Below are 23306 nucleotides of genomic sequence, written 5' to 3'. Positions count from 1 at the left end.
AGGTAGGAGTCATGAGCCTGAAAAAGCCAGCATAGATCAGCACATCCCTCTGGAATTTGGATGCTCTCCCTTTCTACCCCTGTGGTCTCCTCTGCTGACTGCCTGGGGGCATGGCAAGTGGGTGAGGTTCACCCTGTGGAGGCTCCTGGGCTCCAGAAAAGATTGCTTTTGGATAGCTGCAGATTTTTTAAGAGTTTCCAAAGGTAGGGGAAGGTTTCCCTCCACCATGGGTGGTCCCTCTTCAGGCACCGTCATGGTCTGAAACCTCAGTACAGCAAGAAGGGAGGAACAGTGTCAGGAGGCGAGGGGGTGCTTACAGTGGTTTAGGGATTTCTGTACCATCTGGGCAGGTGAACTCGTTAAGTTATGCTCTGTCCTGAAAGCAGTGCGGCACAAGGGGAATCTGAGATGGAGCTGAGGACCAGCGAGAAGAGGACTTCTGCAGGAGGGGAGTGGGTGGAGGGAGAAGCAGAAAGTGAGCCCGTGCGTTACTGACCTGGAGGGCAGGAGGCTTTTGTCCAGCTTCCTGCGCTGACAGCAGGTACCCACCTCCACGCGGTCTAAGCGCAAAAGGACTGGGAAGATGCTCAGTGAAGCACCTCAGCCCAGACTAAGACCTTTCTGGCAAACATCCACATAAACATACCACAATTAGTGATAAATGAGGGCTGGCCAGATTCCCATCCCACTTATGTCCCTACTCAAAAGAGCCACAGGAACTCATCTGACTTCAGGTTCAGCATATCTGTAAGGTTTAACTACCTTTTAAACACTGGGAAGTGCCCTAAACCATTTTGCCTATGCAGGAAAGCATCTGCCTGGTGTGAAACCCCAGCTCCAGTGCTCATGCTCCCTGAACAGCGCTCTCAGCCAAGGATCCTGGAGGGCACGGGGTGCTGTACGGAAACACAGCCAGGACCTGAGCCCCTCCACCCCAGCCTTGCCCAGGCAAGCAGGCTCTGCCTCCCTGATTTTCCTGGGCAGTGCATCAAACTGCTTCCTGGGAGTGCCCTATCCAGCCCCTCTGCAGCTGGGGAGAGGCAGCAGCAGTGGGCTGCATCGCACACGAAAGCTGCATCTTACCCCTTTGGTTCTCCCCGGGGCGCCCGGCTCAGACTGGTACCAGCAGTAGCGGCAGCACTTGGGGAGAGCACAGTGTTGCACTGTGGACCTGCATGCTGCAATAGCACTGCGGGTTACCTCTTTCCGAGGGGGTTATTTCAATATACTTTATGTGTCCTTGCAGATGTTTCATCTCCTCTGATGTCGGAGAGCCCTTGGGAAGACCTTCCTCTGGTGGGAGTGGAGAGGTCCATGTGCAGGGGAATGTCACCTTCTGCCAAGGTGGGAGTAATGCAGAGTGAGATGCTGGGTTTGAACACCAACTTCTAACATATGACCCCAGAGCAGAAGTTGACTCCTTTCAAGGTGGAAAAACACAGATACACGCCAGAAACGGTTTGCTTACTCCTCCCAGTTGAGCACTGGAAGTGCTGCAGCCGGGGTGGGTACAGCATACCGTGTCCCACGGCCCTGATTGCCCCCCAATAGGGAATGGCGCTGGTTTAAGCAGGGCCCTTCTTTTGGCTTGCATGGCTAGGGTCTCTCGCAGAGTTCAAGCTTTTATGATAACAATAATCCTGTTAGCTTGCTTGGAGCCTAATTAGCACACAACTTGGCAAAATGTATTTGCGCACATGGATTTCTGCTCATGCTTGTATGCTTGACAGAGAAATAGAAGAGGCTGAAAGTGGTTAAAGCCTGCACCTAGTTTAAGCCAGAAAGTAGCCATGAGCCCCGTTTTCTGTGCCACAGGCAGCCCTCGGACACGCGCCCTGCACGGATGCTGGGGCTGGCATCGAGGGAGCCCTGGGCCGGGGGCTCTCCCGGGGGTGGCAGTGGAATAAGGTGCTGGGGGAGGCTGCCTGCGTCTTGGTAACAAAGTATTGATGCGTCTGTGTTGTGTATTGAAAATAAGCCTGTAGTAATCGCGTTAGATGACAGCTTTGCTGGAGCTAGTCTCTGTAACAGAGGTACGATCGCTTTTTGTGTGTTTCCGGAGAAAGCTCCCCAAAGGCAGGTGGGCAGGGCAGGGCGCTGTGTGCTCCCACCCAAGGGTTTCTGCAGGGGGATGGGAGAACTTTCTCCCAGGCGAGAACCCGTTGCGAGACCCCTCTCCTCCGCCTGAGCAGCGTCCCCGGTCACGCTTCAGCCCCGCTAACGGCTTCCCGGTGCGAGGACCGTCCGTTACCGCGGGGCGCGGAGGTAGGTGCGCTGAGGAGGCGCCCCGGGGGCTGGGGGGGGTGGGTGCGGGCAGCCCCTTCTCTCCTCCTCAGCTCTGCCGTGGCGGCAGGAGGAGGAGGAGGAGGAGGAGGAGGAGGATGCGGCGCCGCTGCCCTGCTCTGACTGACTGACTGCTCCTTTCCAGGAAAGCACGGCCGTTGGCCGCCGAGCCCCCCCTCCGCTCGCTCCCTGCCCGGGGCGGGGGCCGCTTGCCCCGTCCCCGCCGGCGGCAGCCGGGCTGGCGGCGCCTCCCCCCGCCCCGGCGCAGCGCCGCGCTGGGGAGCGGCACTGAACCGCCTCGGCCGCGGCGGCAACAAAGGCGGGCGGCGGCGGTGGTGAGTGGGTGGGTGGGTGGGCGGCGGGGTGAGCTGGTGGCTGGGTGGGTGCCGGGGCGCAGGTGCCGCGGGAGGGGCCGGAGGGGCCGCGCCACCCCCCACCCTGCCTTGCCCGGCCCCGCGGCCCTCGGGGGGGTCCCGGAGCCCCACGAGAGACGGGCGGCGTGGGGCGCTGCTTGGATTGACAAGTGCCAGCTCCGCTGCGGCGCAACTTTATTAATTCTTATTATAATTATTATTTATATATAGCTCTGTATCTCCTTTGTAGCCCATAAATAGCAACTTTTAAGCGGTAGTTGCTTATGGCCGTGGCTGCCCGGGCTGCTCGTCCCCCTCTGCCTCTCCCGGGCGCCCCGGCCCCGATTACGGCGCGGCTCGGCGGGGCTTTGCCCGCAGAAAACCCACCCGAGCCCGCCCGGTGCCGGCACCGAGGGAGGTCGGGCGGGGGATGAGGCAGATAACGCTAACGGAAAACGTCCCCAGTGCCTCCAGTCCCTTCCCCTCCTCGTGTTTGTGCCTATTCCTATCGGAATTTAGCTGAGCCGTGCTGGCGTGGGGCAGTCCGCGCGGACCCACGAGTTGTAGCAAGGGATACACGCTGTAAGGCGTTTTAGAAGTAGCTAGATGCGTTTGTAATAGCTCAGAGCAGGTCAGACTGCAGAGAGGAAAAATAACATTTAACATGTTTTCTGTGTTGCCACGCACTGGTGTTTTCTTTCAGGGCAAATCCCAGTTGCTGTATTTACGAGCCCACCCCTGCAAATCGGGACGGTGGAAGGGGACCCAGGGAGATAAAGGAATGGAAATCACTGCTGTTTCCGTCACTGCTTGCTTGCAACTGGATTTAATAGCTGACAGTGTCAAAACAAAAATATCTGAGAGGGAAAAGGTGCCATTGCAGGGCAGTTGGATGTAGCAGGAGATTTTCTTGGCTGTGAGGGAGTGAGAAACCAGAGCTGCCTATTAATGTGTGGGGAATTAATCTAACTTGCAATGTGCAACTTATTTCTTAGTGGCACGCTCACTGGGCTGCACTTTCCTAAAAGACTGGTAGTTAGCGTAACAGGATTTTATAACTCTCCTTACACAAAGGACTGGAATAATTTTCCTGAGCTGGGGTAACCTTAAATATGTGGGATCACTGTGGTGCATGCCTGCGCCATCCTCCTGCTCTTGATAGGAGTCAGTGGAAGAAGACCCCATCTGCATGGGGCAGGCTCACCTGATGTATGTTACCAAGGGGGAAAGGGGCAGTTTTCAGTGCTCAGCTTTTGCTGCAAACCCTTGTTACTGGCCTTGGTCATGTGTCTTGGAGAGTTGTCCTTATCTGCTACAGTTCAGGACAAGATAAGGTAATAACATATCCCTTGCACTTCATCACAGTGCTCTTTTGCCTGGGTCACAGTGTCAGGGAAGGTTTAAGTGAAGCTTTGAGCAACTGTGGAGTTCATATAGACATGATGATGCTGATGCTTCCTGGGAGGAATAATATTCCCAGGAAAAATCTTCCCCAGAAGGCCCCCGGGACAGAGGCCAAGAGTGTCTAATGAGGCAAACTTTTCCTGTTAGCTGCTACTTTTGCTGTTGGAGGTTGAGGGCCTGGGGGCTGGAGTCAGCAGGCACAGGGACCACTGAGGACAGGCAGCCTTTCTCCAGGTCTCTGCTCTGGGCAACCGATCTCCTTGCCTTGGCATAAGCCTCTGCTTTGGAGGTGATGCAGGTGCTGAGTCTAGACAACTCATTCGTTTTCTTCTGGTTTAGATAATAATCGGTTTGCTGCTGCTGGAGGGGACGGTGCTGCAGAGATGAGCAGCACCATGGTGCCGAGGTATGTGTGCTCGGGGAGCTCCGGCGCAGCTGCTGGGGATGGAACAGCCTTGTGGGGCTGCAGCTTAGCTCCAGATAAATCTATCCACTGGCTTGCTTTCCTTTGTTTTATGGTCACTTCCCTTAGGTAGGCAAAATACTGCAGAAGGAGCTCTGTTTTGGGCTGCATTCATACACAGCAGTGGTGACTTAATGTGGGCTTTGTGAGTATATCATGGGGTCCTCTGCCTAAGTGCATGACTGGCAAAAGCAATGGCTGGCCTGAAGATGGAGGTGGACACCCCAGGGGTGCTGCAGTGCTCAGCTGGGTGTGTATGTGGCTGACGGCAAATGTGAGGTTAAATTTCAGAAAACAGGAGGAATACATGATCATCTCTACCTCATTCCTGCACAAATATTTGTTGATGAGGCTTTGATAAGCAGGCTGCTTGCTCTAGTGGCTCCTGTTTGTTTGCAAATACTCTGTAACTTGGTTAAAACAAAACTGTGGAAATGGAGGTGCATTGTCGTTCCTTGAGACCTAGTTTTCTAGGGACAAAACAGGCAAGTACTTAAATCTTGATTGGAAGCAATTACTGGCAGAATCCTCTGTTGCAGGAGCTGGAAATGCATGAGAAGAATTAGAGGTGCCAGTATGAGATGGCCAGGGGTGGTCTAATGAAATGACAAAGCAGACACAGCCAGTAATGTTTCATATCTTTAATTCTGTCCTTGAGACTGTGGTGCAAGAGGAACGCAGCTGCAGAAGCAGATTACTGTATATTCAGAGGCTTATTTCCCTGCCTGCCTCTGTCAGAGGATAGATGTCCTGCAGAAGGGCAGCCTTTTGCCAAAGGTAGTGCATGCATGATGCTGCCCACGCAGGCATCTTAACCGCAGATGCTTGGGAAGCCCGTGTCTCTCCCTGCTTCTGTGTTGCTCCAGGCTGGAGGAGGCAGAGGATGATAATGAGTGCTGGCCAAAATCCACTTCAGGTTGTCCTGCCCTTTGCTCAGGCTGGCTGGCATAGAGGAAATGTTTGAACTCAAGTTCTTTCACCTTCTGTGCTTCTCCAGACCAACTTGATCTATTGCATTGGCAGCTTCTGAAAGGGCAGAAATGCAGTGGAGTCGTGGACCTCCTCCCTTTGCACAGGAGAGGCTCAGCAGCATGCACAGCCATCCGTGAAAATGTCATTTTCCTGCTCTCAACATTCATAAAGATCTCGATAAAAGATCTGACAGAATCATTTTGATGATCTTTTATGAAATGCACGGACCTATTCCATAGCCCTTGGATTTTGCTAGAGTGATGTAAATCGCAATTCTGCACAGGATTAGCGATCAAAGAGCATTATGAATCAATCTGATACTTTGTCTTAACCGTAGCCCTTCTTAGATTGCTGACCTACATATTATAGCTTTCGCTACTACTGCTTTGCTGAGGATGGCCTTTGTTTCTGCGTGTAAGGTGGCCCAGCTGCCAGAGATCTTTGTGTTTGGAGAACATTTTCATTGAGATTACATAGAGATTGACTAAAATTCCTAGTGACTTCGGGTGTGCTTGAAGTCTGTGCTGCTTGACTGGTAACTTGTCTATGAAGTGTGAAATATAAGTGGTTCCTTTGAATGTTCTTTTAATTGTAATTGTGCTGATTAAAAAACTAGAAGATGAAATGAGATGCTTTCAGTATAAAGTGCTTTTAGATGTCTAGCCGGCAGGAATCATTGTTATCAGATGCTCTAATCACTTGTGTAATTAAAAACCTTGAAAAAAAGGTTATATATTTGAGCTACTTGCTTATAGGTAAAAATCAAGGTTTGTTGCCTTTCTGAAACATGCACTGCAGTTCAGACTTAAGTGAGATGTGAACCCAGAGCTTCCCTCATAAAATCCCTCCCTGGGGTTCACTGATAGTACAGTGTGAATGCATGTCTACTTCTACTTGCAGGTGAGCTTTCCTTCTGGTTCCTGGCGTAACGAGGTGAACTGTGATAAAAAGGAGGGTCCAGAATTGGGTCTGCGAAGCAGTGACTTAGCTGTTTTAAGGTAGTGCTTAAGCCCGTTCCTGCCTGTTGTTAGGATTTCAGCTCTTCAGGATACGTCCCTTAGTTTGAAGGGTACTGGGAAGCAATGAGAAGTGCATGTGCTAGTATACGTGTGCCTCCCAACATGTACCAGTAGACTGCACATGTGTTTCTTGGTGTGTTCACTGGTGCCAGGGTTGGTAAAGGCCCTTTCAAGTGGAGTGTCTGTCTGGCAGCATGTTCACCTGCAGATCTCGGGTATGGTATCTAATTTGGTCCTATGAGCTACTAGGAGCTCATCTGTGAAACTAGTAACAGGGCTATGTGGCTGAGCATCTCTGTGCAACGTAGGAGGTCTGTCCTCTAGTGTTTTGTCTCAGCAGGTCCCAAGTGGTGCCTTTGCTTAGTTTGGGTTTGCCAGTCCCTCAGCAGTGTTTGGAAGCCGCCTGCTGAGTTTCTGCCTCGGGTGTTTGGCTTGGGGTGTCTCTGAATGTACAGCTCTGCCAGCAAGTCATCAGGTGATCTTAAATATTTGCTCATGATCTGTGACAAGTTATCACAACCTCTGTTCTCAAAAAAAGGTTGCACAGAAAGCTGCAGCACAGTATCTTGCTTATTCTTCTCCTAATAACTCAAAAAAAGGTCTATTTGTGAGATCTCTGTTTAAAATAGAAACATTGCACAGAATATTCCTCTTTTTACCAACAGGATGCTGAAGGGCAGGGAGGCCCCTGCTTCTTTACATTTACTCCTGTGCCCCAGGTGCCTTTGCCTGGGAACGGTAGGTCTGTACCAGCAGAAGAGAGCTCTTTGCCAGGCTGTGCTAATGTTTCAGTGTGCTCCTGATGTATGTTTCCTCCAGGAACTGGCAGCTACTGAAAATTAACTGAGTGAAGCTGCTTGCTGATGCGTACCTCTGTGCTGCTGGAGGAAGGGGAGAACCTAAACATGTCCAGCACAGGATGCCAGTCCGTCTGTCTGTATGTTGCATACTGATCTTGGTTCAGCAGCTCCCGTGGCACTGGCAAGTGTGTTTATCACAGAGCCCGGGCTTGTGCCTGGGATTCCTAGGGGTGAGAGAAACTGGAAACGAGCTAGTGCTCCCCTCATAAATATTGCATCCATTCCTGCTTATGATGAATGAAGGAGTTTGCATTTTCAGCTGTAAAATGTTGCAGAAAAATAGAAGTTGTTGACATCAGTGATTAATTTTCTAAATATGCATTACGGCTTGCCCTTTGTATCTTTGTAATACAGCATTCGCTGATTAGAAAATCAAAGGGGTTCAAATCACCCTGGCTGCGTTTACTGGATTTTCTGCAAATACACTGCGTGTGCCAGTGGAATCCCTAGCCTGTGGTGAGAGTGTGTTGACACTCAATGGGACGACAGTAGAAATTGTTGTGGCCATCTTGCAGCAATGATAGCTACTTTCTAAAGTGGATCTCCTGGGGACTAAAAGAGATCCGTGGTCATGGTTTCCCCCTGCAGATGACTAATCTCAAGGAGCTGCTTTTTGTCTTGAAATAATATTCAACTCACAACATCAGAGTAATGCGATTTTGTTTTTTCTGAATTCGTTTCTAAGACATAATACTCAGGAAATGCTGTGAGTGGAGTAGTAGTGTAGAGCTCCCTGTGCCTTCTAAGCTGAGCTGCTCAGGCACAGAGCACCTCAAAAAAAATTAGTTCATATTCTAAATAAATAAAAATCTCTGCGTAGAGAAGATAACTTCATGCTATGAGTTACATTGCCTAGCAAGACTGAAAATTCAAGTGTGATCCTTTATTAGCTAAGTTGGGATGTTATGTTTATATATTTGGTTGGCTTGTGGTTTTTTGTTTTGTTTTGGGGTTTTTGGGTGGTTGTTTTTTTTTTCTTCTTCCCCCAAGATATAGTTCTGCATAACTTAAAAGAGTTTACTTTGGCACAGGGATGGATAATTACTGTGTTATTGCTCGGTTGTCTCTATGACCCAACTGTAATCCTACCATCCTTTGTGCTTGCAAAGGGTCTTCAGGAAATTAGAGATTTGGATGTACAAGATTATAATTGTTGGGACCAAACTATATATTTTTGTTGTTTTGTTTACATTTTTATATAAATTTATATTAATACTCCACCCAGCTCTTATTTCTTGAGCAGAGGTTCAGTGTAAGGAGTTGTTGGGGAGCTGGGCGCTTTGTAAGTGACGTCCATTAGAAATGGAGCAGAGATGGAAACGAGTTCTGGCTCCTCTGTGCTGATTTTTCACAGGCGAGTCTGACTGAAATTCTGTATATGTTTTATGAGAGTCTGGAAGGTGCTGGATGGATTTTGCTCTCATCCAGATAATTGTGTCTGTGAATTTGAAGTTTGTTTCCTATTAACAGCTGTTCTTGCAGTCTAGAAATTCACTTTTCCCAAATGTCCATGAAAGAGTGAAGCTTTCCTGGGAAGATCATAAAAGAGCGACCAGTTGTACCTTAACAAATTCCTTCCAGAGCTTTGACAGCATGTATTTTACAGAGTCTATAACTCTGCTTAGGAAGCTGCCTTGCACCTTTCTGAAACACATGGTGAAGGGGAGGCTCCTCTCCAGTGACATGCTATGAGCTACCTCCAAGAAATGCTGCAGGGGTATGTCTCAGTGGAACAGAGATGGGATCCAGGCTGAAGGAATCTGAAACAGAGACGAAGGAAATAGTCCCAGGTGTATTGGAGTATTGGAGGCAGAGGGATTCCCAAAGGCAAAAATGGGATCGATAGAAATAAATGTTGCTTGTGCCTGTAACATGGAAGGGTATTCTAAGAGATGTGAGAGTGCCCAGCTGGAAAAGAAGGAATAACAATGCTGGAAGGTCACTTTAATTCAAGCATGACTTGTGTGATGGGTCAGTCAGGCTTTCTGCTTGTGATACAAAATGGGGACTGAGGGATCACTGGCATTTTCAGGCTCCTCAAATTTAATTTAATGTGTGTTTAAAGAATAGCAGTCGTGAATCTGGCAAAATGAGCAGCTCACTTATGGGTCAAGGAGTCTGAAGAGGTGACAGAGACTTGGTGTTGAGCAGTGGCCTGTGTTGTGTGCACGGGCCACTGCTGTGCTGGCCGCCGAACTGGCTGCAGGGCTGCCTGCTTGTAACAGAGGGCTCTGGAAACTGCAGAGGTGGGAGAGCGGCATGGAAGGAATCTCATTTTCTTTAGATTTATCTGCTGGTTTCCAGAACAGTCACTACTTGCTGTCTTCTATTTTATTCTTTTATAATGTAGCGTGGGTGTGGACTGGGAATAGTTTAGGTCCTGTGGATGTGGCTCAGCAATTTCAAATGTGGTTGGAAGTGAATTTTTATAAATTGAGGGGAACTCTTTCAAGTCTGCACCTGGGGTAAAAATTAAGTTAATTTTCAAGTATGGTGTAGCTCCCTTCTGCCTTTCTGCTCTCAATTTTGGAAACTTCTTACCACTTTGTAAATCACTTTGCAAAATACCTGTCTCTTTCAGATGGACAACACCTGTGCATTTCAATGAACGACGTGTTCTAAGGTTGAGAAGTTTTCCTAGTTGTTAGGGGACTGCAATCAGATAAATATTTTATTAATATTCATGGCTTGTTTAATTAGATGGATAGATGATCGTATACTTGCAATCTAAGGAGAAAAATTCAGAACTGTTAATTAAGGATTAGTTGTAAAATTTGATGTCAGAAATGGTGTTAAGTTTCAGCGTGGACACTTAATTAAATTTAGTTTAGTTAATGCTGGAAGTGAATGGAAATGAAGGAAATTTAAGCTTACCGTAGCTACAGATGTGAGTGGTGTACCAAGGTCATTAACGCATATTAACTCATACTTATAAATTTCATGCCTGCCATTAATTTGGCTTGATTTTTCCCATCTGTCACCATGCAGACAACGCTTTGGAAGCATGACTTTTTTTGAGGCATGGCAGAAATGCCTTTCCCCCCCCCCCCCCCTCTATTTCCTCGCAACCTCCAAACTGCTATTTTTATGCTGGGTGAGGACAGCAAGTAAAACCCTGCAGGTAATATTTCAAATGCCTAATTTTGTGCCTAAACATCATCTCGCTGGTGCCAGCAGTTCACATCTGTGAAGTGTCCTCGAGCATGAACGTCCCGTCCTGCCACATGTGCACCGACGCGGCGGTGGGGTGGCCGCCGGCGCAGGAAAGGGGTGATTCTCTCACAGGTCCTTCTCTCACAGCCGCTTCTGCTCATGGCTCAGCCCCACCTTCAGCAAGGTTTTAAGCCGAGTCTTAGACTGCCCATCTGTCAGAGCCCTTACTGGGCAGCGCTCAGCCTTCTCAGCACCCCGGCCGTGGTCTGATCGGTGGCTGAGCTGATAACACCCATCGCTGCTGTCAGGAGGTCTCAGGTCCTTCAGCCCAGCGTGAATCTCCCCCGGAGCACGCAGCCCCAACACGTGCTGTTCTTGGCCAGCTGGCACCCAGGGGCTGCAGGATGGTGACAGTGACTTTTGGAGAGCCAAACCCACCATTTCTGCCCTAAGCTCACCTAAGAGGATTTAAATAACTGCAGGCTGTGCTGGCTGTGGGCTTTTCGTGGCTAGCTTTTTCTACTGCTGACTGCTTTTCTAAAGTGAAAGCACTCAGGCTGGGGAAGGAAGTATTCATGTCCTGCTTCTCCCCGTCTGAGATTGCCCCACAAGCTATTGCAGGTTCTAATGCTGAGTGTCACAATTGTGCAATTGTTTTAAAGTGTTTCTTAGATCAGCAGCCTAAAGAGCACCTGGCAGGCATGCCAAGAATACCCAGTCCGCACATCTTCCCTTGGCCAAATGCTTGGCTAACCATATGCTCCTGGAAACCTCCTCTCCTTGCCAGTATTGCTCCTTCTATCCCCTCTTGGCCCCTGCCATATAATAACAGGGCTTGTTCCTAAGCAGCCATCACCTAGAGGGCTTTGGGTCTCTCTGCTCCTTGGGCATCTTTGGGCCCACTCACGACCTTTGCTTGCTTTCTTTTAGGTTTCATGAAAACTAACTCCAGCATTGAAAAAACAAAACAAAACAAAACAAAACAAACCCAAACCCCTCCAAATGTCCAGATACATTCTACCTCTCTCATCTGTAGTTACACTTCTTATTTTTCTCCAAACTGAATGTAGCTGTTGGTGTTATCAGTAGTTCTAATGAAATTTTTTATAGCTGGTTACCAGGAGACTATTAGCTGTGTTCAAAAAGTAGGTGCACTGGTTCAGAGCAGATGAGCTGCAAAAACTACCTCCTTAGGAAAAGCCTGGGGAGAAACTACTTTGGTGTTGCTCATTGAAAATGAGCAGTTCTTCAGCTTGGGCTTGAGGAGGAGGAGCAAGGAAGATGAGTTTGTCTCGAGCAAGATGGGCTTGAAATGGAAGTGTTGTTCCTGCTTGCAGTACCTTGCCTGCAGAAAGTGGTGAGAAACTGTGAAGCTGCTGGATGTGGAAAAAGGATCCTGATAGGGTATTGCCTGGGTGAGAGAGATTGGTTTAGTCATAATTTGCACAAGTAATCTGTCTTCATGGCCATGGTATGGATAGTTCTTGAACCACGGCTGTTGTGTGGGTTGGCTGTGTTTGTCTTCCCACACTGTGTCCTGGTGAGGTGTGGGAAACAAAGTCCTGCTTGAACTTGTCTGCCAACAGACAAATTTATAGCTTTGTTCATGGGGAGGCAGTGTGATAGCAAGGGATTTCTTCGCTAGCATATCCTGATAATGTCACAACTTGGCAGTGCATTTCCCCAGGCATATGGCCAAGATAGCAATCAATAACAGGATTTTCAATTCCTGCCATTGAGGGCTGTAACACTGTTCCTGGGTACCAGAGGTTGAGGACTGGCAGCAGAGATCTCATCATCCTCAAATCCCCACCGAAGGCACCCCCTGAGTGCCTTCACTGCTCTCTGCTGTCTGAGCAGCTGAGCCTCTCTTCTGCAGAAGGGATGCTGTTTGGGGTCCTGTGTCTGCTATGGTGCTGTTGAATTTGTCCCATGTTTGCAAAGACCTTTTGCTCTGAGATGGTGATCCTTAGACTCAAGGACAGGCTGCTCAATTTGTGTAACTGGAATTAATTGCAGCTCTCTGCAGTAGCCCTAGGCTTGTCCTAGAGTTTGCTTTAATAAAGGGGAATGGGTCTTTAATGAAAGTGAAAGGATTTTTTTTAATTTCATCTGGAAACTGTTGCCTTCTGCTCCTCCCTCTTCAGTGGTGGTTGGTGTCTGAAGCCTTCCTCCTGCAGTGTTGTGAAGCAATTGAATTGAGTAAGGATGAATGATAGCTCCTTAAACTGAAGGTGTCAAAACCAAGTAAAGCTACGTCCTGTGAAAATTAATGCAACTTATGGAATTCCTGTAGCTCAGACTATGTTCGTGTCTTTGATTTTATTATTTATTTATAAGAAGGTTCCATTTTGTACCAGAGGTGGTATTCTAGTAGCATCAGCCATGTCAAAAATTTATATATAAATGCAACAGTTTACATTGTAGTAATGGCAGGTTTATCAAGTATTATTGTGTTCTTGTAGAGTTGTTAAGCTGTCAACCTGGGCCTCAATAGCAGGAGGAAAGGGTTGCAAAACCAGGCTCTCAGAAGGCAGTGCAACATTTAAGGTACTAATACAGCCCAAATTTGACTTCTGTGTGTGCTACAAGTTCTGATTGCATGCTTTCACAGCTGCTTCTTGGCTTGATGCTGCCTTGCTCATTGTGCAAAACGGATGTGTATTTGTGGCTGGTTTTTGGTTGTTTTTTTTTTTTTTTTCTTTTTTTAATATTTACTGTTCTGAGACTGTACTTTACTTGTTGTGCACTTAAACCCTGCCCCAAGGACAGAAACAGAAGTTCTCCAGTATGCTTCTCTGTGGTGCTCCTCATAAATGTCTGAGCATCTGCAGCTTGCAATGCATTTGTTGGAAAGCATCTCTGTATAGATGGAGACCTGAGGCACACACAGAGTACCTGGCCAGTTCTGAGTGCTTTTTTGAAAGGTTGCCAGGGCTTTGCTCCTCTCAGTAATTTCTGCTGTGTGCGAAATGCAGTTCTGGTGCTGAGAACTCAGCCCATATGCAGACTTGATCATGGGTCTGACCTTGTGCAAGGGCCTGGCAGGAAGGGATGTGAAAAGTTTATTTTAAGATGTTTGGTTTCATAGCAGTTCTGACAGAAGCAAGGCAGGAATCACTTCTCTCTGGGAACTTTGATTTGCCTCTCTCGTGTCACTTTGACTGGCCTTTGTGCCTTATTTACTACACATTTTGTTTTAAGTTAGTGGAAAAAAACCTGGGTAGAACCTTGCTTCAGTGCTGTTACTCGGTGAGCGCTTCTGCTGTGTGAAGGAAGTATGCTGTTACAAAATGAGGTGAAGGATTATAATGTGGTTTTTTTGTGTGTTTTGTGATGTGTGGGGAGAGGAGAGGGCTGTTCTGCCAGGGGTTGGGCTCCTAAGTCCACCACACAGACTTCTGCTGCTTCAGTGATCAGCAGACAGTGATAATAAAATGTTGTCCTCTCTATTGACCGTTGGTGGGGAGGAGAGGTTGCGTGGAGAGAATTTGTTGGCTGGTTGGCACTGGTGACCTGGGGAACTGTGGGCTCTGTCAGTGGCCTGAGAGGAAGGTAATTGCTCCAGCCATTGTCTCTTGTCCAGCTTGTTCCCAGCCCACCTCCAGGTCCTTGCCTTAGCCATCTTCATGGACCAGTCCTGGTCTGAAGCTCCTCAGCATCTCATTCTGGTTCTCAGCTGAGCCCTTCTCTGGGTTTCATGTCCCATCCCCTGCGTCAGGTAGACCTGCCCTATCCAGGCTCCTTCTTCATTCCTCACATCTTCTCCTCATCTGGCTGACACGAGTGGAGGGTGCAGGTGCCTGTGATCTTGGCGGTGTGTGTTCATGTCCCTGCTCCCTGTGAGGAGAGCCTGCAGCAGTGTATGGTGGTGCCTCCCGCCCATGCTGGCACCTGAGGGGCCTGCTGCTTGGCCTGGTGCTCTGCAGGGATTTAATGGTTTTCTATTTAATTGTAATTAACCTGACAGCCAGGGCTTTGATTATTATGTTGTAGAGGAGTTGTGGTGGCAAGATTTCTAATTTTGAGATGAATGAACATTAATAATTAAGCAATAAACAAATACCATTTATTTTACAAGAACATAGACAGCAGGATGTTTTCCTCTTCCAGAGCAGCCATCCGACAATTGGTTATGCTGCAGCTGGGTAAGGTGGGAAGGAGAAATAATTTCTCACTTGTAGAAAGAAGATAAGCCATAAGTCTCTGCCAGCTGCCAGCAGGAGAGATGCTGAATGGCAGCAGAGGCTTGTGGCCCCCTCTTGCCTCCTGGTCCCAGTGTCTGTGATTGCTGACTGTTGGTGCACATACCTGTCACACTGGAGCCTGCATGTTACTAGGGTATTAATTAACTGCCTTGAGGCAGATGAACTCACCTGGGCTGATACTAGACCTTCAGCATCCTCCAATATCTTATCATATAGATCCTCTGTCAGAGGAGGGAAGAAGAAAAATTATTGATAAATTAATGATAATTTTTGCAATGTTGTTGTGTATGAGGGGATAATTTTGGGTCCTTACTTAACCTTACCTTAAAGGTATCTTCTTTTCTAGTAGTTCTCTGCTAGTATTCCTGGTGGTGCAGATGCTTGCCCTGTAGAAGTGCTGTGTTGGTCAACTTCTCAACTCGGACTTGACCAGAAGACAAGGGGGCCTGATCACTCTGGTGCTCATGGCTCATAGGACAAGTGCTGAGGATTCGAGCTCTGCTGAGGGACGCTGCCTGTCCTGCAGCTAGTGGCTCCCAGCATGGGCTCCATGCACATCTGGAAGGTGCTGGGCTTCCAGAGGTGCTCCCGAGCAGGCAATCTCACTGTCCTGCTGTGATAAGGGGCTCATGTCCCCTCGATCCTCTTACCTCCCAGGGATGCTGGTGAATATTTCTGAGCATCGTGCCCTGTTAGTGGGAGGCAGTGGACAGCTGAGCAGCTCTGTTGGCCCCAGCCTGATGGTTGTGCTTCCTCTCCAAGCTCTGCGGCTGCTCCGGCAGAAGCTGCACACCTCTGATGTCATCTCTGGGTGCACTTTTCAGTCATGTGTAAGGGCAGACTCAGGCAGAGAGCAGGGAGCTGGAGGTGGGTTGTCATACATTTTAAGTGTCTCTGAAGAAGTGCTGCGTGGCTGGACAATTAGTGTGCAGGGCTTGCTCAACTGCCTGTGCTCCTCTTTGTTCCTTTTCTCTCCTGTTTGCATCGTTTCTCTAACTTATATGTGCCCTTACTGCACACCTCAAAGCCTGGTGTGCGCACAGCCTGCAGCGAGGGGATCCTGCTGCTCTGCTGAGCACTGTGGCTGGGGATTTCCTAGCCTGGCATGTAAATGTGCTGCAGCTCATGCTTACCATCACTCACCCAGCCTCCCTGTACTGCATTACAGCTCTCTTGTGGTCTGCCTGCCCAAATTTCCTCACCCCAGGGTGGCTTGATCTAATTGCTGTGATGGCTGACCCCTCGCTGGGTGAGGTGGCTCTCAAAGGTGCAGCTATGCCGAGGTACTGCTGCTGCCCAGGAGAAGCAAAGAACATTATTTTTCAGTCTGGCAGCCAGCTCTTTCTGTTTTCCTTCCCTTTGACCTAACCCTCAAGTGTCATTTTAGTTTCATTATTTCTCACCCCAAGAGAACCTGCACCAGCTGGTGCTGGTGGGACCTCAGTGCTTTTGGTAAGGCGTTGCATGCCGGTGTCTCTTTGGACCGAGCAGCACCCCAACTTTTTTCTATCTTTCTCCTTTCTTGTTTTTTTACCTCTCTATTTTTCTATCTTTGTCCGTTTCCTCATCACACAAACTTTGTAAAGCCTAAGCTTACCTTTTTCCCCACTGCTTTCCCTCCCCTGCAATGTGTTACGGTCCTCGGGTGATTCAAGCTGCCAGTAATTTGGGATATCAGCATATTAGGACCTTTCCTTAAGCTTGGATTCCCTGCTGAGAGCAGAAGGCTGAGCTGCTGGACTCAGGGGTGAAACATATGCCAGGCCATGCACACACACTGGAAACTTGCCCAGGGCAGGATAATTATGGGAGGTGGTGTATTTTGAGGGGACTGTGTGCTCTGACTTGCTAAACAGTCTTGTGATTAATATCTTATTTAAGAGGATTTTAGGACACGTGCTGCAGTTATACAGAGTTTCATTTAGAAGTAGGGGAGAGGTTAGAAAAATAAACTCTAAAGGCTCTTTTGTGTTTCCAGCAAGGGTCATCAGATAAGTGCAGTGCATCACTGCTCCGTTGCATCAGTGTAGGCAGTGGGTTTTGCTGTTATGGTTCAGCGGGAGAGGGATCTGCAAAGAGGGGCTTTGCACGTGTGTTTATACAGGCTGAATTGCTGAGATCTCTTTAGGGACCCAGATCTCCAGTGCTGAATGTGAGTTTGTCTGCCCTAATGTGGGCATTACCAGCTTGCCCTGGCCTGGGCTCCTGGTCTTCACCAGCAGATTTTGCCTTCAAAATAAGGCTCCGTTTGCTGTTTTACTCAAGCAGAAGTTATATTTAAAGGTGTTGACAGCTCAGTTGTTGGTCTTACCCAGGACACCCTTGCCCGTGATGTGGGTGCAGCAGCGTCTGCAGGCTGTAGGTGTTTCTGTGTCACTACTGACTTGTTCTGTGGTCCTGGCTGGCAGTTGTAGTCCCCAGTCCACTGGTTTCTGATCAGTCTGATGTGGCTGTCTAACATCTTTCCCTTAATTTCTTTCCTAGGCTAGAGAACTTGATTGAAAGGGAGATGGGAGCATGAAGAATTATGTGCAGAGCACGGATGTGCTCCCTGTGGTGGCATCTCCTACAGATCTTACCTAGCAATCTGCTTCTGCCTGGAGGAGTGTGACAGGATCCACTCTGGACAGCGAAGGAACCTGGAGATGAAGGTAACAACCAGCTCTTCCTCTTTGCCTTGCTCCTCTTTTCCCTTTCCCATGCCTGCAGCAAGAGCATGGCTGCTGTCAGTGTGATGAGGCCCTATACATTCAGAGGCACTGCTGTTTGCTCTGGGGCTGTCTTGGGTTGCATGCAGAGTTGGGAGGATGGTGAAGAAAACAGGAAGGGTTTTCTTCCATTCCCCTTGCAACTATCCTGTATTATTCTTTTAAAGCAAAATAAAACAGCAACTATCCTATATTATTCTTTTAAAGCAAAATAAAACATTTATTTTGCTTCTTGTGGGAGCCCTTGTAGATGTTGATACATATTGGTTATGCTCCAGAGATACATGTCCAAGATCCAGTCATTATTCCGACTTGCAAAAAATTAATATAAGATGTGTGCTGGGTCTTATTTTGGTTAGGGCTTTCCCCAGAAACCCTCTGGTGATCTTGCCAGTGGTGCTAGGTTAGACTAATTAGCAGGCTGCTTTCACAGCCGACTTCTGCTGAACATGCCTGAAATCTTGTCGTTGTTGGTGCCACTACTTTTTCTTTCTGTCACTCTGCCCCACTGACATCTTGCCCCTTATCACAGCACTGCAAGCCTTTGGCAGCAGCCTCCTGCGATGACGAGCTAGTCCAAAAGGTCTGAATCAAGTGTTGAATATTCCTAGAGCTCTGTGCTTTAAGCCTTGGGCCTGATTAGTCCAATAATTGTGTGAATGCTGCTACCCTTTGGCATACAGTTAGCGTACACAGTAAGGTTTTGATCCTGCAGAGCAAGACTCTTGGGCAGTCTGATCCACTGCAGTGACTGGGGAAGGTGGTAACATGGGGACCCCCTGCTTCTCTCTTGCACATGGGAAAGCTGACTTGGTAGGGGGCATTTTTTAGAAGTGACTGCAAATACAAGTATTGGGTTTATGCCTGTTTTCATATGTGAAGGTTTGGAAGGACTTCATTGTATAGCTGCTTCTTTAAATCCTTAACTTGCTGTCATCAAGAATGCCAGATGTTGTTCCTCACTTCCTCGTCTGCTGGAAACATGCTAATCTCATCTGCTTAAAACCTGAATCTTTAATACGGAAAATGTACCACCCTTTCTTCCTTTCTGGCCAGGGAACGCTTCTCCCTCCCAGTGTTGTATTACCTTTAGCATTGCAAACTGAAACGCTTGGGCTGGGGTGGTGGAGCTGACTGACTGCCTGGGGGCTACTGGATTTCTGTCCCCAAAGAGAGCAGAGAGCAGCCAAAATTTGCATGGGTGTCAAGACGGAGCAGAATGGGGCCTGAGGAACATTGGCTGAAGTGACAATGCACTACTGGAGGTAGGTGAGTGGAGAAGAAAGAGTGTGACACATTGCCTTGGGCACCTTTGGCAGCTGCTCTTTTCGTGGGGAAAGAAGGAAACTAAGATGGAGACAGCCTAACATCTGGCAAGCTGGGATTTGGGTATAGAGTAGAGGATCAAAAAAACAGGTCAGCCATGGAGCTCCACCCCTGTAAAACTTCTCTTTTTTTTTTTTTTTTTTTTTTTTTGAAATCAGGTTTTTTAATTTTGTTTTTCTTCCTTGTTCCTCTGTGGAAATCCTCTGCTCACTGGACAAAGATGTGTCTTGGGGTGTGACCTCGGGTAGGCTGGTGAGATAGCAGGATCTCGTGCAGATATGGGAGTCATCCTGTCTCAGGACATGAGGGAGCTCAGGGCGGCTCTGTGTGTACGTGCGAAGTACAGATATGCAGCAGTGAATGATTACTATTATTTTGGCCTTTGTTCGTTGCCAGTCTTCAGGACAGCTAAAATTTAAGGCCAAGAAAACCACTCAAGCAGATTCACTTTTAGTGCAGAGGTATTCCTTCTCTTAATGTACTTTCTTAACAGTAAACTGAAGAGTTACCTTCTGTTTGTGCCAGAACAAAATCTTTAGCCCATTTTGAAGTGCTCAGAAGTCTTCTTGTTGAACAGATAAACTCAATCCTCTGTTACTAAATACAGTTTCAGACTAGGCAGCCAGGTTAGGCCTGACTTGTAAAATGCAAAGGCTGTTGGGGGAGTTGAATATTGAAAATGAGCAAAGTGATATATTTGGTCTGTAATACATGTATCTTTCAGTCTGCCCAACCATCTTGTGTCATGGTTTGAGCCCAGAGGGCAACTGAGCACCATGCAGCTGCTCACTCACCCCTTCCCTCCAGCCCTGGAAAGGAGAAAATGAAATAAAAGGCTTGGGAATCGAGATAAGGACAGAGAGTGGTGACTCACCTGTTACTGTCAGGGCAAAAGACAGACTCGATAGGGGAAGAAAAAACTATATCATTTTAATTCAAACAGTAACAAAATCGGACAAGATGGGACAGTGAGAAGTGCCATCAAACCCCAAAAACACCTCCCTTCACCCCTTCCTTCTTCCCAGGCTTAGCTCTGCTCCCAATCTCTTTACCTCTTCCCCCAGCAGCATGGTGGCAGGGGGTGGGGGCTACAGACAGCTCACTGCTTCTTCCTTCTTGGGAGGTGGGGCGAATGCCGCACATCCCTACCCTGTTCCACGTGGCTCCCCCCTCACTGCAGACAGTCCTCCACGAACCTTCTCCGCAGTGAGTCCTCCCCACGGGATGTAGCCGTTCCCACGCTGCTCCAGCGTGGGTCACCCCCGTGTGTAGCAGTAATCCCAGTGCCGAACCACAGCAGCGGGGGCTGCTGCTCCCCTCAGAGTCCTTCAGTCACAGGCGTCTGTCCTGTTGTGGGCTCCTCCACAGGCTGCAGGTTAGTGTTTGTTCCACTGGTGACATCCATAGGCTGCAGGCACTGCTTGCCCTCTCACCACGGATACACCGGGGGGGTTCTGTGCTCGGGATCACCTCCCCCACTTCCTCCTCCTTCCTTCCACTGACCTCAGTGTTTGCATAGGTGTTCCCTTCCCAATTCTTCCTCACAAGTCCCAACCCCCTCTCAGGTCCCCCTTCTTAAATACGTTCTTGCAGAGACGCAGCCATTGCTAATTGGCTCAGCCCTGGCCAGAGGTGGGTCTGACTTGGAGCTGGGGGAGCTTTGAGAAGCTTCTCACAGGGTCCACGTCTGTAGCCCCCTCCCTGCTACCAGAAAACCCCACCACAAAAACTCAGCACATCTTGGCAGCAGTTAAGCTGTTTAATATGTTAATATCTGAAGGGCCTTTTCTCTTTCCTCCTTTGGGCACATCTGAAATCAAAAAGTAAAACCAAAAATAGGAACACCCCCTACCCCTCCTTGGCCCCCATTGCTCCATGTAGCTGTGTGAGAGCCTCTGACCCCTGCTTCTTTAGAAAGTGGCTTGTGGCTGAGCAGAACATGCCTGTTGGAGGAGAGGAAATGCTGATGTGTTGGGTCTGGATAGTCAAAGGTGAAGGAGAGGACAGGGATGTGCTTGAGTGGGTTGCGTTCAGATTTAGCAGTGGTTCTCCAAGATGGGTGTCCAGACCAGTGGCACACTCGGCAAAACCTTGGACCACATACTAAAATACAGTTCCCTTTAATGAAAATAGGATGATGCATAAGTAATCGTATTGTGTAAGATTAACAGAGTAATTAATTTCTGTGTACTTGATGCTGAAGTGTAGTGCCAGCCCATCTGCTTGTCTTTGCTGTAGTTTTTCATGTGCTTTAGAGATGGCAGCAACGCTCAGTTTGGGGCAGCTTTCTCTTACCAGGAGTTGGCTGTTGGTGCGTGTGGCTCTGTGGCTGCTGTGGCATCAGCCTGTTTCTGGATATTCAAGGCTTCTGCTATCTTACATGCATGAGGTCCATGCTGTGGCATGCTACAGCAGAAGACCCCCATCTCAGGCATTGCTTCCCACTTGAAGCGTCCTGTGGGACTTATGCATCAGCTCTGAAGCATCTTGGTGAGCTGAGGACATGAGACCAGAACAGGCACTGCACGCAGGGGATCCAGGAGAGATGGGAGAAAAGCTGCCCCAAAATGCAGGTAAGGAAAGGAGTCCCAACAAGGAGGGTTTGTGGAGGGTGGGAGGAGGGCTGGCGGTGGGTATATGGGTCTCACTGAGGCAGGAGGGCAGCTGCCTGTAACTGCACTGTGGGGAAAGGCCACGGAAATTAGGGCATCCTTGTGCAGTGCCGATGCTGGAAGGGGTGTGAAGGGCTTTAGGGAAGATTTCCCAGGAGAAAGAGGAGAGTCTGGGAGATGCAGACACAGTAGGAAGGCACCTGGTTCCTCACGGGTAGCACATATACCCAGCCCTCAGCCCCTCCTCCACATGGTGCTCTGCATCCTTGGTCTCTTAAAAATAGCTCTTCTAAGTCCCGCTGGAGTGGTTTTGCCAAGCGCTAACCACCAACACTGCCCTGGGAGTGCTTGGCTGGCCGGGGCGGAGCCGCGGTGCCCTGGCAAACTCAGAGGGTTCAGGGGAGCCGGCGCCTCTAGGCAGGGCCTGGGAGGTTTACGCTCAGCTTCCCTGCTCTCACACAAATGGTTTTTTACCTCTTCAGGCTGTAATCTGCCGAGATCTCTGACAGAGCTCTGATGTTTGGTCAACTTGTAAAAACCTCCCAAAAAAGGGCGCAGGAGGTTAGCTGCAAGTGCGCTCATTTCTGAAGCACTGATGCTCCGTCCTGATTGAGATGGCCACAGATAAATCATTACGGAGATCCAGACAAGATAAGGCTTTATACACAACCTGAAGTGAGAGGAACCTAAAAGCTGAGGCAGGCTTATAATTTTTACCCCCGCACTTTGGGAAAAAACCTGAAAATTGTTGTTCCTCACAGATTTTGGGAAATATTCATCAAACTGATGCATTTTTTTTTAACTAGTGGTTTCTATATTTAATAACTTCAGAAGGAGGAAGAAAAATTCAGAGAAGATGACTTGTAAAAGTAATTTCCCTTGACAACATACAACTCCGACCTATGAGCGTGTTGGACAGCTTATGAAAAAGCTTTTATTTAAGCAATCTCAATTTCTAATTGTATCCTGATTGTATTATTACCTAAATCAAAAATAGGTGGAAATCGGCGTATAAGTAGATATGTATATATATTATTGTATTATATATTGGAGAGAGAGAGATACACATTTCAGTGGAAGCAGAACAACCTTAGCTGAATTGGCCTGATTCTTGAAAATTAGAAAAACGAACAGAAAGACCAATTAAATGCAAATTAATAATCCCAAAATAGCATGAGAGGGCTTGACTAGGATCCTCTGTCATTTTTCTTTGCTTTGATATTGGAGTATTGCAGCTCCTTCTACACGGGAGGAGAGACTCTAACCAGCATACCTAGGGCTTAGGGGTTTTCTGCCAGTTTTGCCTCGGGGGCTACTGATATGATGGCCTGAGGCTGGAAAAGGAACTGTATGCCTCCTGTCAGGAGACCCCAGAATGGCCAGGAGTGTGTACCTTCAGATGCCTGTGCAGGCTTAAAACATGGTGTAGTAGCAACCGAGCTCCCATCCTGAAAAGCTGAAGTGAGTGGTCATGGAACAGGGAGTGAGGTACACCACTAGTCAGGATCCCTTTGGCAAGAAAAGGCAGGAAAGTGGAGGTGGAGGGTCACCTAGGATCAGCTCCCATGAGATTATGGTGGCATTCCCAAATAAAAAAATTAAAAACTTGCCCCTTAAAAGCGTACTGGAGTAAAAGGAGGCAGATTTGTTTAAATAAAATGAATGAGTAACTTTTAACCTAAAGCTTGATCTGAGCCAGGTCAAAAGTCAGCCTTGTTTAAAGTTCAGTGAACTTTAAGCCCAGTGCTTTTCTACTTTGAGCTTGGATCAGATGTTGAGCAGCAAGAAGAAATGGCCTTGTCTTGGATAAATCGGGCATGTACTAGAGGTGGCATGAGATGACTCTCCCAGTCTTGAGCACTGTGCAGGATGCTACAGCGTGTGAGATCGCTGGTATGGGGAAACACCTCACTCTTGCTCTGAAGCAGTTAGTCATGGTGTCACC

At 48.2% G+C, this 23306-nt stretch overlaps 1 protein-coding gene across 5 annotated transcripts in view; it reads left to right on the top strand.

Moving 5' to 3' along the window:
* Positions 1–2035: 2035 nt before the first annotated feature.
* Positions 2036–23306, top strand: part of ST6GAL1 (ST6 beta-galactoside alpha-2,6-sialyltransferase 1) — a 48712-nt gene continuing 27441 nt past the window's right edge. The window contains exons 1-3 of one of the 5 annotated variants that reach the window (XM_042799377.1): positions 2036–2265; positions 2429–2618; positions 17200–17366. The gene's annotated coding sequence lies outside the window, so the exon portion shown is untranslated. Of the gene's footprint in view, positions 2266–2404; positions 2619–6452; positions 6474–17199; positions 17367–23306 lie in introns of those variants that run through there. The other 4 variants (XM_033001632.2, XM_033001630.2, XM_033001633.2 and 1 more) reach the window with 4 other exon arrangements.

The sequence above is a fragment of the Tyto alba genome, unplaced genomic scaffold, assembly GCF_018691265.1.
Source record: "Tyto alba isolate M040663 unplaced genomic scaffold, T.alba_DEE_v4.0 Super-Scaffold_10, whole genome shotgun sequence".
NCBI classification, from domain to species: domain Eukaryota; kingdom Metazoa; phylum Chordata; class Aves; order Strigiformes; family Tytonidae; genus Tyto; species Tyto alba.
This window is presented reverse-complemented; position numbering and strand designations above follow the sequence as displayed.